This window comes from Phyllobates terribilis, unplaced genomic scaffold, assembly GCF_046119375.1.
Source record: "Phyllobates terribilis strain yellow unplaced genomic scaffold, ASM4611937v1 Scaffold_10__3_contigs__length_209671492, whole genome shotgun sequence".
NCBI lineage: Eukaryota > Metazoa > Chordata > Amphibia > Anura > Dendrobatidae > Phyllobates > Phyllobates terribilis.
In genome coordinates, this window is record NW_027362770.1 from 165,125,589 (window position 1) to 165,141,711 (window position 16,123).

Consider the following 16,123-nt stretch of genomic DNA (forward strand, 5'->3'; position numbering starts at 1 on the left):
TCGCGGACGCCAGCCGCAACCAATCAGCGAGATTGGCGCCAAATATAAACAACGCTATGCTGATTGGTCGCGGACTCCAGCCGCGACCAATCAGCGAGATTGGCGCCAAATTTAAACAGCGCTCTGCTGATTGTTCGCGGTTCCCAGCCGCAACCAATCAGCCACATTGGCGCCAAATTTAACCAACGCTCTGCTGATTGGTCGCGGCTGCCAGCCCCGACCAATCAGCAATTTTGGTGCCAAATTTAAACAACGCTCTGCTGATTGGTCGCAACCGCCGGCTGCAAACAATCAGCATTATTGGCGCAAAATTTAAACCCCGCTCTGCTGATTGTTCGCGTTCGCTGGCCGCGACCAATTAGCATTATTGGCGCCAGTTTTAAACCACGCTCTGCTGATTAGTCGCGACCGCCGGCCGTGACCAATCTGCGATATAGGCGCCAAAGTTTAACACCGCTTTGCTGATTGCGCCTGGTCGGCCACATACCTATTCTAGAATACCCGATGCATTAGAATCGGGCCACCATCTGGTAGTAGTTATATTCCTGTACATATAAAGCAGTATTATAGTAGTTATATTCTTGTACATAGGAGCAGTATTATAGTGGTTATAATCTTGAAATAGGGGGCAGTATTTTAGTCGTTATATTCTTGCACATATAGAGTGCTATTATAGTAGTTATATTCTTGTAAATAGGAGCAGTATTATAGTAATTAGATTCTTGTACATAGGAGCAGTATTATAGTAGTTATATTCTTGTACATAGGAGCAGTATTATTGTAGTTATATTCTTGTACATAGGGGGCAGTATTATAGTAGTTATATTCTTGGACATATAAAGCAGTATTATGGTAGTTATATTCTTGTACATAGGAGCAGTATTATAGTAGTTATATTCTTGTACATAGGAGCAGTATTATCTATATATATAATTGTCTTATCCCGCCTGTCTGTCTGTCTGTCTACCTGTCTGTCTGTCTTTCTGTCTGTCTGTCTGTCTGTCTAGGAAATCCCGCGTCGCTCATTGGTCCGGCAGCGGCCAATCAGCGCCGCGGGATTTCTGAAAAAAGATGGCGGCAGTTAGCGGCTCATCTGCGGGACGGAGCTCAGCGGCGATGCAGCCGGGAGATGAGCGCCGCGAGGCGTTCATCTCCCGGCCGGTAACAGCAGAAGGACCTCGACCGCCGGACCCATCTGCGGGACGGAGATGCAGCCGGGAGATGAGCGGCGCGAGGCGCTCATCTCCCAGCCGGTAGCAGCAGAAGGACCGCCAGCGTCGCTGACCTCCATGCGGAAGGGAGGACCGGGGAGCGGCGCTGCGGGTCGGGATACTTCTGCTGCGAGCGCCCGCTTATGTCCCGGGTTCTCGCTGCGGAAGTACCCGCACAGGCAGCGCCGCTCCCCGGTCCTCACCATGACGATTCGATGATTGGTCGCGGTCTTCGGACCCGACCAATCACTGATCTTGCCGCAAAAGTTAAACACTACTGTGCTGATTGGTCGCGGACGCTGGGCGCGACCAATCACCGATTTTGGCGACCAATCAGCACAGCGGTGTTTAAATGTGGAGCCAAGATCGGTGATTGGTCGCGGCCGATATTTAAATTTGGCGCCCAATTCGGTGATTGGTCGCGGGCAGAGCCAGTGACCAATCAGCGATTTTTAACACAAATGTCCGGACCTTAGTAACACCATGCAGATACTGTGGGGACATCAGCGGCTAGGGTGTCAAGGGAGGACCGGGGAGCGGCGCTGTGGGTCGGGATACTTCTGCTGCGAGCAGTCGTTGATCTCCCGGCTTCTCGCAGCAGAAGTAGCCGCACAGGCTGCGGCGCTCCCCGGTCCTCACTAATACGATTCCGCTCCCCGGTCCTCACCAATACGATTCGTTGATTGGTCGCGCTCTCCGCACGCGACCAATCAGTGATCTTGGCGCTAAAGTTAAACACCGCTCTGCTGATTGGTCGCGGCCGCTGCCCACGACCAATCACCGATTAGGGCGCCACATTTAAATAGCGGCCGCGACCAATCACTGATCTTGCCGCCACATTTAAACACTACTGTGATGATTGGTCGCGGACGCCAGCCGCGACCAATCAGCGAGCTTAGCGCCAAATTTAAACAATGCTCTGCTGATTGGTCGCGGATGCTAGACGCGTCCAATCAGCGAGATTGGCGCCAAATTTAAACAACGCTCTGCTGATTGGTCGCGGACTCCAGCCGCAACCAATCAGCGAGATTGGCGCCAAATTTAAGCAACGCTCTGCTGATTGGTCGAGGCCGCCGGCCGCAACCAATCAGCGATTTTGGCGCCAAATTTAAACCCCGCTCTGCTAATTGGTCGCGGATGCCGGCCGCGACTAATCAGCATTATTGGCGCCAAATTTAAATCCCGCTGTGCTGATTGGTCGCGGCCAGCAACCGCGACCAATCAGCAGTATTGGCGCCAAATTTAAACCCCGCTCTGCTGATTGGTCGCGGTTGCCGGCCGAGATCAATCAGCAGTATTGGAGCCAAATTTAAACACCGCTCTGCTGATTAGTCGCGGTCGCCGTCCGCGACCAATCAGCAATATTGGCGCAAAATTTAAACACCGCTCTGCTAATTGGTCGCGGTCGCCGTCCGCGACCAATCAGCAGTATTGGCGCCAAATTTAAACCCCGCTCTGCTGATTGGTCGCGGTTGCCGGCCGTGACCAATTAGCAGTATTGGCGCCAAATTTAAACCCCGCTCTGCTGATTGGTCGCGGTTGGCAACCGCAACTAATCAACATTATTGGCGCCAAATTTAATCCCCGCTCTGCTGATTGGTCGCGGTTGGCAACCGCAACTAATCAACATTATTGGCGCCAAATTTAATCTCCGCTCTGCTGATTGGTCGAGGTTGCCGGCCGCGACCAATCAGCAGTATGGGCGCCAAATTTAAACCCCGCTCTGCTGATTGGTCGCGGTTGCCGGCCGACATCAATCAGAAGTATTGGCGCCAAATTTAAACACCGCTCTGCTGATTAGTCGCGGTCACCGTCCGCGACCAATCAGCAGTATTGGCGCCAAATTTAAACTCAGCTCTGCTGATTGGTCGCGGTTGCCAGCTGCGACCAATCAGCGATTTTGGCGCCAAATTTAAACACCGCTCTACTGATTGGTCGCGGCCGGCGATTGCGACCAATCAGCATTATTGGCGCCAAATTTAAACCCCGCTCTGCTGATTGGTCGCAACCGCCAGCCGCAACCAATCAGCGATTTTGGCGCCAAATTTAAACCCCGCTCTGTTGATTGGTTGCGGTTGCCTGCCGCGACTAATCGGCATTGTTGGCGCCAAATTGCCGGCCGCGACTAATCAGCATTATTGCCGCCAAATTTAAACACCGCTCTGCTGAATCGTCGCGGCCGTGACCAATCACCATTATTGCCGCAAAATTTAAACCCCGCTCCGCTGATTGGTCACGTTCGCTGGCCGCGACCAATCAGCATTATTGGCGCAAAATTTAAACCCCGCTCTGCTGATTAGTCGCGACCGCCGGCCGTGACCAATCAGCGATATACTCGCCAAATTTCAACACCGCTTTGCTGATTGGTCGCAGTTGCCGGCCGCAACCAATCAGCGATTTTGGCGCCAAATTTAAACACGCTGCTCTGCTGATTGCGCCCGGTCTGCCGCATACATATTGTAGAATACCCGATGCGTTAGAATCGGGTCACCATCTAGTAGTAGTTATATTCTTGTACATAGGAGAAGTATTATAGTAGTTATATTCTTGTACATAGGGGCAGTATTATTGTAGTTATATTCCTGTACATAGGGAGCAGTATTATAGTAGTTATATTCTTGTACATAGAAGCAGTATTATCTACTATATAATTGTCTTATCCCGTCTGTCTATCTGTCTGTCTGTCTGTCCTGGAAATCCCACGTCGCTCATTGGTCCGGCAGGGGCCAATCAGCACCGCGGGATTTCTGAAAAAAGGTGGCGGCCGTCTCGGCTCATCTGCGGGACGGAGCTCAGCGGCGATGCAGCCGGGAGATGAGCGCCGCGAGGCGTTCATCTCCCGGCCGGTATCAGCAGAAGAACCTCGACCGCCGGACCCATCTGCGGGACGGAGATGCAGCCGGGAGATGACCGGCGCGAGGCACTCATCTCCCAGCCGGTAGCAGCGGAAGGATACTTCTGCTGCGAGCGCCCGCTCATGTCCCGGGTTCTCGCTGCGGAAGTACCCGCACAGGCAGCGCCGCTCCCCGGTCCTCACCAAGACGATTCGATGATTGGTCGCGGTCTTCGAACCCGACCAATCACTGATCTTACCGCAAAAGTTAAACACCGCTGTGCTGATTGGTCGCGGACGCTGCCCGCGACCAATCACCGATTTGGGCGCCACATTTAAACACCGCTTTGCTCATTGGTCGCAGACGCTGCCCGCGACCAATCACCAATTTGGGCGCCACATTTAAATAGCGGCCGCGACCAATCACCGATCTTGGCGCCACATTTAAACACTACTGTGCTGATTGGTCGCGGACGCTGCCCGCCACCAATCAGCGATTTTGGCGCCACATTTAAACACTGCTGTGCTGATTGGTCGCGGACGCTGCTCGCGACCAATCAGCGATCTTGGCTCCACATTTAAACACCGCTGTGCTGATTGGTCGCCGACGCTGGGCGCAACCAATCACCGATTTTGGCGCCACATTTAAATAGCGTCCGCGACCAATAAGTACAGCGATGTTTAAATGTGGTGCCAAGATCGGTGATTGGTCGCGGCCGATATTAAAATTTGACGCCCAAATCGGTGATTGGTCTCGGGCAGCGTCCGCGACCAATCAGCACAGCGGTGTTTAACTTTTGCGGCAAGATCAGTGATTGGTCGCGGGCCAAGACCACGACCAATCACCGATTTGTGCGGCACATTTAAATAGCGGCCGCGACCAATTGCACGTCAGCACCGCTCCCCGGTCCTCCCTTCACATCCTAGCCGCATGGAGGTCAGCGGCGCTGCCTGTGCGGATACTTCCACTGCGAGAACCCGGGACATGAGCGGGCGCTCGCAGCAGAAGTATCCCGACCCGCAGCGCCGCTCCCTGGTCCTCCCTTCACACCCTAGCCGCTGATGTCCCCACAGTATCCGCATGGTGTTACAAAGGTCCGGACATTTGTGTTAAAAATCGTGGCCATCCGCGACCAATCAGCAGTATTGGCGCCAAATTTAAACCCCGCTCTGCTGATTGGTCGCGGTTGCCGGCCGTGACCAATCAGCAGTATTGGCGCCAAATTTAAACCCCGCTCTGCTGATTGGTCGCGGTTGCCGGCCGCGACCAATCAGCAGTATTGGCGCCAAATTTAAACACCGCTCTGCTGATTGGTCGCGGTGGCCAGCCGCGACCAATCAGCGATTTTTGCACCAAATTTAAACACCGCTCTGCTGATCGCGGCCGGCGATTGCGACCAATCAGCATTATTGGCGCCAAATTTATACCCCGCTTTGCTGATTGGTCGTGACCGCCGGCCGCCACCAATCAGCGATTTTGGCGCCAAATTTGAACCCCGCTCTACTGATTGGTCGCGGTTGCCGGCCGCGACTAATCAGCATTGTTGGCGCCAAATTGCCGGTCGCGACTAATCAGCATTATAGCCGCCAAATTTAAACACCGCTCTGCTGAATGGTCCCGGCCGTGACCAATCACCATTATTGGCGCCAAATTTAAACACCGCTTTGCTGATTGGTCGCGACCGCCGGCCGCAACCAATCAGCATTATTGCCGCAAAATTTAAACCCCTCTCTGCTGATTGGTCACGTTCGCTGGCCGCGACCAATCAGCATTATTGGCGCAAAAATTAAACCCCGCTCTGCTGATTAGTCGCGACCGCCGGCCGTGACCAATCAGCGATATAGTCGCCAAATTTCAACACCGCTTTGCTGATTGCGCCCGGTCTGCCGCATACATATTCTAGAATACCCGATGCGTTAGAATCGGGCCACCATCTAGTAGTAATTATATTCTTGTACATAGTAGCAGTATTATAGTAGTTATATTCTTGTACATAGGGGCAGTATTATACCAGTTATATGCTTGTGCATAGGGGGCAGTATTATAGTAGTTATATTCTTGTACATAGGGGCAGTATTATAGTAGATATATTCTTCTACATAGGAGCAGTATTATAGTAGTTATATTCTTATACATAGGGGCAGTATTATAGTAGTTATATTCTTGTACATAGCAGCAGTATTATAGTAGTTATATTTTTGTACACAGGAGCAGTATTATAGAAGTTATAGTCTTGTATATAGGGGCAGTATTATAGTAGTTATATTCTTGTACAAAGGAGTAGTGTTATAGTATTTATATCCTTGTACATACAGAGCAGTATTATAATAGTTTTATTCTTGTACATATGGAGCAGAATTACAGTAGTTATATTCTTGTACATAGGGACAGTATTATAGCAGTTAGATTCTTGCACATAGGGGGCAGTATTATAGTAGTTATATGCTTGTACATAGGGGGCAGTATTATCTATATATATAATCGTCTTATCCCGACTGTCTGTCTGTCTTTCTGTCTGTCTGTCCAGGAAATCCCGCGTCGCTCATTGGTCCGGCAGCGGCCAATCAGCGACGCGGGATTTCAGAAAAAAGATGGCGGCCGTTAGCGGCTCATCTGCGGGACGGAGATGCAGCCGGGAGATGACTGGCGCGAGGCAATCATCTCCCGGCCGGTAGCAGCAGAAGGACCTCGACCGCCGGCGCCGCTGACCTCCATGCGGCTAGGGTGTCAAAGGAGGACCAGGGAGCGGCGCTGCGGGTCGGGATACTTCTGCTGCGAGCAGCCGCTCATCTCCCGGCTTCTCGCAGCGGAAGTAGCCGCACAGGCAGCGGCGCTCCCCGGTCCTCACTAATACGATTCTGCTCCCCGGTCCTCACCAATTCGATTCCGCTCCCCGGTCCTCACCAATACTATTCTATGGTTGGTCACGATCTCTGGCCGCGACCAATCAGTGATCTTGGCAAAAAAGTTAAACACCGCTGTGCTGATTTGGGCTCCACATTTGAATAGCGGCCGCGACCAATCACCGATCTTGGCGCCACATTTAAACACTGCTGTGCTGATTGGTCGCGGACGCTGCCGGTGACCAATCAGCGATCTTGGCGCCACATTTAAACACTGCTGTGCTGATTGGTCACGGACTCTGCCCGCGACCAGTCAGTGATCTTGCCGACAAATTGAAACAGTGCTGTGCTGATTGTTCGCGCGCTGACCTCCATGCGGCTAGGGTGTCAAGGGAGGACCGGGGAGCGGCTCTGCGGGTCGGGATACTTCTGCTGCGAGCAGCCGCTCATCTCCCGGCTTCTCGCAGCGGAAGTAGCCGCACAGACAGCGCCGCTCCCCGGTCCTCAACAATACGATTCCGCTCCCCTGTCCTCACCAATACAATTCGATGATTGGTCGCGATCTCTGGCCGCGACCAATCAGTGATCTTGGCAAAAAAGTTAAACACCGCTGTGCTGATTGGTCGCAGACGCTGCCCGCGACCAATCACCAATTTGGGCGCCACATTTAAATAGCGGCCGCGACCAATCACCGATCTTGGCGCCACATTTAAACACTACTGTGCTGATTGGTCGCGGACGCTGTCCGCCACCAATCAGCGATTTTGGCGCCACATTTAAACACTGCTGTGCTGATTGGTCGCGGACGCTGCCCGCGACCAATCAGCGATCTTGGCTCCACATTTAAACACCGCTGTGCTGATTGGTCGCCGACGCTGGGCGCAACCAATCACCGATTTTGGCGCCACATTTAAATAGCGTCCGCGACCAATAAGTACAGCGATGTTTAAATGTGGTGCCAAGATCGGTGATTGGTCGCGGCCGATATTAAAATTTGGCGCCCAAATCGGTGATTGGTCTCGGGCAGCGTCCGCGACCAATCAGCACAGTAGTGTTTAACTTTTGCGGTAAGATCAGTGATTGGTCGGGTCCGAAGACCGCGACCAATCATCGAATCGTCTTGGTGAGGACCTGGGAGCGGCGCTGCCTGTGCGGGTACTTCCGCAGCGAGAACCCGGGACATGAGCGACTGCTCACAGCAGAAGTATCCCGACCCGCAGCGCCGCTCCTCCCTTCTGCATGGAGGTCAGCGACGCCGGCGGTCCTTCCGCTGCTACCGGCCGGGAGATGAGCGCCTCGCGCCGGTCATCTCCCAGCTGCATCTCTGTCCCTCAGATGGGTCTGGCGGTCGAGGTCCTTCTGCTGTTACCAGCCGGGAGATGAGCGCCTCGCGGCGCTCATCTCCCGGCTGCATCGCCGCTGAGCTCTGTCCCGCAGATGAGACAGTATTTTAGTAGTTATATTCTTGTACATATAGAGCAGAATTACAGTAGTCATATTCTTGTACATAGGGGGCAGTATTATAGTAGTTATATTCTTGTACATATGGGCAGTATTATAGCAGTTATATTCTTTTACATAGGAGCAGTATTATAGTAGTTATAATCTTGTACATGGGGGCAGTCTTATAGTTGCTATATTCTTGTAAATAGGAGCAGTATTAGAGGAGTTATATTCTAGTACATAGTGGGCAGTATTATAGTAGTTATATTACTGTACATGGGAGCAGTATTATAGTACTTATATTCTTGTACATAGGGAGCAGTATTTTAGTAGTTATTTTCTTGTACATAGGAGCAGTATTATAGTAGTTATATTCTTGTATTCTTGTAAATAGGAGCAGTATTATAGTAGTTATATTCTTGTGCATAGGGAGCAGTATTATAGTAGTTATATTCTTGTATTCTTGTAAATAGGAGCAGTATTATAGTAGTTATATTCTTGTGCATAGGGAGCAGTATTATAGTAGTTATATTCTTGTACATAGGAGGTATTATTATAGTAGTTATATTCTTGTATATAGGAGGCAGTATTATAGTAGTTATATTCTTGTACATAGAGGCAGTATTATAGTAGTTATATTCTTGTACATAGAAGCAGTATTATAGTAGTTATATTCTTGAACATAGGGGGCAGTATTATAGTAGTTATATTCTAGTACATAGGGGCAGTATTAGAGTAGTTATATTGTTGTACATAGGGGGCAGTATTATAGCACTTATATTCTTGTATATAGGGGGCAATATTATAGTAGTTATATTCTTGTACATATGGGCAGTATTATAGTAGCTGTATTCTTGTACATAGGAGCAGTAATATAGTAGTTATAATCTTGTACATAGGGGCAGTATTATAGTAGTTATATTGTTGTACATAGGGGGCAGTATTATAGCAGTTATATTCTTGCATATAGGGGGCAGTATTATAGTAGTTATATTCTTTTACATAGGAGCAGTATTATAGTAGTTATGTTCTTGTACAAAAGGGTAGTATTATAGTAGTTCTATTATTGTACATAGGGGGCAGTATTATAGTAGTTATATTCTTGTACATAGGGGCAGTATTATAGTAGTTATATTCTTGTACATAGGAGCAGTATTATAGTAGTTATATTCTTGTACATAGGATGACGGTCGGCTGGACCTGGCGATTTTTCCAGATGGTCTAATGAGTATAGGGGAATCTGATTGTTCTAATTTCTGTCATTTGGGGGCGTTGGTGTCTGAATTATGAATTATTAAAGTGGTGTTCTTTTCCTATATCACCTGTTTTTTAAGTGTGACCACAGCAGATGAGAAAACCCATACCTGGTGAAGTACACAGATAAATACCATGAATTCTCAGTGTGGTTAGGAATGGGTCACATTCTTGGCATATAATGAAGGATCAGGCTTTGCTGCATTCACTGGATAGAAACAATTGTAAGAATGTTGCAAGTAACGAGATGGAATCTCAGCACAAAACTGATATGGGAGTATGGAGTCACTTATCTCACGTCTGGTCTCCGGTCAGACCCCCAAAAAGACTAGAGGAGACGTCCTAGGTCACATTGAGGTGGAAGATATGCAGCGTCAGAAGTGTCTGACAGTCACTTATCTCCCCCACCTTACTAGTGATTCAGTATGGGATCTAAAGATGTTCTACAAATCTAGAGGTTTATTGCCCCGTAAACACCCTAATGCCCCTGACGCACCCCCTGGGCCATATTCTTTAGGGGAATACCCGGAGCCGGATCAGATGGGGGTTGTAGTCTCCGAGTGGCTGTGACCCGGTCCGTGCCCAGGGTGTCAAGCTCAGTGTGTGGCAGTCCTTACTGATGTTACTAAAGTTCTTTATGTCGACTACGCCACCCGTTGGATTGCGGTCACTACGGCCGCCGCTGCAGCAGGGTCCGCTGAGGCTGATGGTGTTGGTGCAGCTTTTGATAGTATAACCCCCAACGGGTGGGGTATAGCCTCAGGGGGTCAGGTGCAGAGGATGGGGGTTGTGGTGGTGCAGCATAGATGGTAATTAAAGACAGAGTCGGGTTGTGCAGTTTAGGGTATTTACTTACTGCTGATGTTCCGGTCACTCCAGCTTCAAGTGACCACCCGAGCCGTGCTGCGTCCACCAGGTCCTGGATTCAGCCAACCCCCAAGCAAGTCCGGAGCGTGACCCTGAGCCCTCCTTCCTGTCCTGTCTTCTGGCCGTCCCCACCAGGGATCCACCTAGGTCCAGCTCCCTCGGGCCTTCTGTTGGGAAACCCTTGGCCTTGGGTTCCCTGACCCTACACGTGGTTTGCCTTCAGGGTGGATGTGGTGGGTGGCCGTGGCAGATCCTGCCCACGGCCTCCGGTCTCTGGCTGAGGTGTGCTTGAGCCCCCACCAGTTTGGGATCCGGTACCCTTTTGCCAACTCTTCACCCTAGGTTTGTATATGGGTTCTCAGAGTTCCTGCTTGTTTTCTCTGGGTCCTTCTGACTCTCCTCTCTCACTCTCTCTGGGCCTGGGGCTGCTCTGCTCCTCTTCCTCTGGCTTCTCTGCAAAAGGCTGACTGACTCCTCACAGACTGACCGACTGTGGCAAACTGACTCCTCTGCAAAGACTGACTGACCCTGATCTTAGATGGTGCCCACCTTAAATACTCCCTCTATGTGTGAGCTCAGGTGACCAGCACCCAATGAGCTCCTACCTTTACCCAGGCTGCTCCCCCTATCTGCCCCTACACTACTTGGGATGTACCACCCCCCTCCCACTCCAGCCAGGAACAGACTCGGTCGTACCTGCACATTTCTAAGTGGGAGTACCGTTGGTCTGCTCCTCGGAAATGGGATGTGTGTAGTGCATGCAGCTTTCTGGGCTCAGTCCCACACTCCATCCTTACCCGGGAGTGGAATATCACACCTCTGGGTTGAGGTGCAATACCCCTGTAGCAGCCGAATCCTCAGGGTGCTACATTCCCCCCTGGTAAATCACAGCACGTCCTCGGGCTGTAAGATATAAAACATCCACAAACATACTTTTTTTTTTTTTTTTTTTTCATATAAACAACATAATAAAAACATATAAAATATCATATATATATCAGCATCATCATAAAACTTTTCATATTAATAACATTCTCGTCGCCTCTGGCTCCTCCTCCGGTCACTGTGCAACGTGTGACCGGGTAAAGTGCGACAGTCTTTGGAACTCGTGGCTTTCCTATAAAACCAGTAGGGGCGCTTTAGGACGCGCAACTATTTACAAGGGATATGGCCGCTCTCAGTCCTCGGCCAAGTATTAGGGAGGAATGACCGCTCTCAGTCCTCGGTCAGTGGGATTTAAGGGATAAACGGGTAAACAGTTCACACTTGCTGGTCCCAACGGGGACTATATTATCAGCAACAGTTTCTTTGGTACCCCTACGGGTAACTATATACAGCTTCTACTCTGCCGTACTCAACGACGACGTCCTCCTGCTCTTTCTTTGTGGTTACCTTTAGCTTCAGATCCGTCCGGGTCCTCTTGTTCTTCCTCCTCACACCGCAGCTCTTCCTCCGTCAGGCGATGCACATGGAGGGCGTAGGGTCCTTTGGCACACTTGTGCCGGGTGAAGGTGACCTCGTCCCCTATATACAGGTCACGACCTCTGTGTCCCTCCGGTAGGTGGGACTCAACGTCTCTCCTGGTCACGAAGACGTCGCCTGGGGTGCGGTGATCTCGGATGAAGCCCCACCCGTGCTGCATATTAAACTTGATCACAGTCCCGGTGGAAGGGGGACCATGGGCTGCACGGGGACTCCTCCTGGCCCGGCTCTTCTGCTCCGCGCTCCTTATCTGGGCTTGTTGTTCCCGGACCCGCCTCTCTCTCCGCTCCCTCTCAAAGACCTCGAGCTGCTGGCGGCAGCACTCTGCACGCTCCGCTGCGGCTGCCCGGGTCTCCTGAGTGAACCCCATGAGATCTTCTCCGGTGGGGTCCCACTCAAACTGCGCTTCTGCCAGCGGGGGCGAGATCCTCTTTACGGGCTTTGGAGCCGGGATCAGGGGTTCATCTAGGGGTCTCTCTTTCCGGAGTCGGGGATGGTGAAACTCCGGTGGCCAAATAAAGGGCTGCCCATCCGGGCACGTATGTTGGGCAAACAGATCTTCTCCCAGATGCGGCACTCTTGGTTTTATGGGCGCAGTGGTGGTGGCGCCCGGGTTACCCAGGCCTTGCGGCCAGGCCTGGGGCACCTGGAAAGTGAAGGGCACCGTAAGGACGGCGGCGCCCTGGGCTACTTGGCCCTGCGACCAGGCCGGTGGCTCCGCAGAGGTAGGGGGCGCTGTTGGTATTGCGGCGCCCGGGGGTACTAGGCCTTGCGACCAGGCTGGTGGTACTTCCTGCTTGGTCACGCTCGGGGTCGAGGCGTATGACGTCACAGGGGTCGCGGCTGCGGCTTCCGGTTGAGGCCTAGTCTGTGGCGGTGACGTTGCGGTTACGGGCACGGCAGGGGGTACTTCGGGCTCTGCGACGGGGAGCTGGGGCAGGTGCGCGGTTTCCCGGTTTGGGGTAGAGACGTCCCCTTTACCTGCCTCCTTTCGTTCGGCTCCCTTCTCGGCGCCGTCTCCGGCCTTCAGTCCTCCTGCGCCATCCTCAGAGGCGGTCTGTCTCCTCGTCTCGGGTGGCGTGCTCCGCGGACGGGTTCTTGTCTGCTGGGCCATCTCACGGCTCCACTCCGCCAACGTCTCTCGCTGTACCCGGGCCATCCTCCGTGCGAGGCCCTCCAGCGCGGTCTGTGCACACTCCCGATCTCGGGGGAGCTGTGCCAAGACCTCCACTAGGCCTAGTGGGGTCGTTGCTTCTAGCAGGCTCCTGACCAACGGGTCGGTGCTGCTCTGCTCTCCTTCTGTTGTCTCCAGCAGGCTCCTGGCCAGCGGGCCGGTGCTGCTCTGCTCTTCTCCCATCTCCGGGTAAGCTTCTTCTGGACTCAGCTCTAGGCTTCTTGTCTCCGGGTGCGCTCTCTCCAGACTGCTCCAGGCGACACCCATCTTTGCTCTCTTCTTCTCAGTCCTCCCACTTCGAGGGCGGTCCCGGGGCCACTTGGTGATTGTCAGCTCCAGGGGCAGTTCTTTCACGCTGACAGACACCTCTAGCATCACAGTCTCTGTTGGTGGGGGCAGTTTCCACTTTTGGCGCCATTTTCGGTCCTGGCCCACGATGGGAGGCGGCCTCTTGCCATCCTCTGGCACGCCCATAATGGCGTCCGCTCTTCCAAGGCGGGAAATCTTCGGAAATGGCGGGAATCGTCTCCCAGTGGCGGGAAACTCTGCTGATGGCGGGAAAAAGCTGTTAATGGCGGACAACCGGCGGGAATCGATCTGTGATGGAGTCCGATGGCGGGGACCCTCCGGAACCGGCAGGAGACTTCTTTTTGAGGTAAACTTGTTCTTTTCTTCAGGCACGCAGCACCCGGGTGTTGCGGGCACGGTATCCTGCCGACTACGCCAAAGTTGACGCACCCCCTGGGCCATATTCTTTAGGGGAATACCCGGAGCCGGATCAGATGGGGGTTGTAGTCTCCGAGTGGCTGTGACCCGGTCCGTGCCCAGGGTGTCAAGCTCAGTGTGTGGCAGTCCTTACTGATGTTACTAAAGTTCGTTATGTCGACTACGCCACCCGTTGGATTGCGGTCACTACGGCCGCCGCTGCAGCAGGGTCCGCTGAGGCTGATGGTGTTGGTGCAGCTTTTGATAGTATAACCCCCAACGGGTGGGGTATAGCCTCAGGGGGTCAGGTGCAGAGGATGGGGGTTGTGGTGGTGCAGCATAGATGGTAATTAAAGACAGAGTCGGGTTGTGCAGTTTAGGGTATTTACTTACTGCTGATGTTCCGGTCACTCCAGCTTCAAGTGACCACCCGAGCCGTGCTGCGTCCACCAGGTCCTGGATTCAGCCAACCCCCAAGCAAGTCCGGAGCGTGACCCTGAGCCCTCCTTCCTGTCCTGTCTTCTGGCCGTCCCCACCAGGGATCCACCTAGGTCCAGCTCCCTCGGGCCTTCTGTTGGGAAACCCTTGGCCTTGGGTTCCCTGACCCTACACGTGGTTTGCCTTCAGGGTGGATGTGGTGGGTGGCCGTGGCAGATCCTGCCCACGGCCTCCGGTCTCTGGCTGAGGTGTGGTTGAGCCCCCACCAGTTTGGGATCCGGTACCCTTTTGCCAACTCTTCACCCTAGGTTTGTATATGGGTTCTCAGAGTTCCTGCTTGTTTTCTCTGGGTCCTTCTGACTCTCCTCTCTCACTCTCTCTGGGCCTGGGGCTGCTCTGCTCCTCTTCCTCTGGCTTCTCTGCAAAAGGCTGACTGACTCCTCACAGACTGACCGACTGTGGCAAACTGACTCCTCTGCAAAGACTGACTGACCCTGATCTTAGATGGTGCCCACCTTAAATACTCCCTCTATGTGTGAGCTCAGGTGACCAGCACCCAATGAGCTCCTACCTTTACCCAGGCTGCTCCCCCTATCTGCCCCTACACTACTTGGGATGTACCACCCCCCTCCCACTCCAGCCAGGAACAGACTCGGTCGTACCTGCACATTTCTAAGTGGGAGTACCGTTGGTCTGCTCCTCGGAAATGGGATGTGTGTAGTGCATGCAGCTTTCTGGGCTCAGTCCCACACTCCATCCTTACCCGGGAGTGGAATATCACACCTCTGGGTTGAGGTGCAATACCCCTGTAGCAGCCGAATCCTCAGGGTGCTACACCCCCATCATGTTATATGGAAAATACTGTGTGCCAGTAGTATATAATTGGAGACCATGTTGACTCAGTACTCTGTAACCCAGGGGTGAAATGTCCAGCTCTGTGTGACTTTGGAGTGAAATGTCCAGCTATCTTTGAGCCAGGTGTCCCACTACCCCAATACTTTGTGACCCAGCGGTGCAGGACAAAGTTCCTGTTATCCAACTAGCCCAATACTTTGTGACCCAGGGGTGCAGGATATAGTTCCTGGTGTTCTACTACCCCAATACTTTGTGATACAGGGGTGCAGGATTTAGCTCCTGGTGTCCCACTAGTCTAATACTTTGTAACCCAGATGTGCAGGATATAGTTCCTGTTGTCCCACTAATCCAATACTTTGTGATCCAGGGGTGCAGGATATACAGTGGGTACGGAAAATATTCAGACCCCTTTACATTTTTCACTCTTTGTTTCATTGCAGCCATTTGGTAAATTTTAAAAAGTTCATTTTTTTTCTCATTAAAGTACACTCTGCTCCCCACCTTGACTGAAAAACAGAAATGTAGAAATTTTTGTAAATTTATTTAAAAAGAAAAACTGAAATATCACATGGTCATAAGAATTCAGACCCTTTGCTCAGACACTCATATTTAAGTCACATGCTGTCCATTTCCATATGATCCTCCTTGAGATTGTTCTACTCCTTCATTGGAGTCCAGCTGTGTTTAATTAAACTGATAGGACTTGATTTGGAAAGGCACACACCTGTCTATATAAGACCTCACAGCTCACAGTGCATGTCAGACCAAATGAGAATCATGAGCGCGAAGGAACTGCCCAAGGAGCTCAGAGACAGAATTGTGGCAAAGCACAGATCTGGCCAAGGTTGCAAAATAATTTCTGCATTACTCGAGGTTCCTAAGAGCACAGTAGCCTCCATATTCCTTAAATGGAAGAAGTTTGGGACCACCAGAAGTCTTCCTAGACCTGGCTGTCAAGCTAAACTGAGCAATCGTGGGAGAAGAGCCTTGGTGAGAGAGATGAAGAAGAACCCCAAG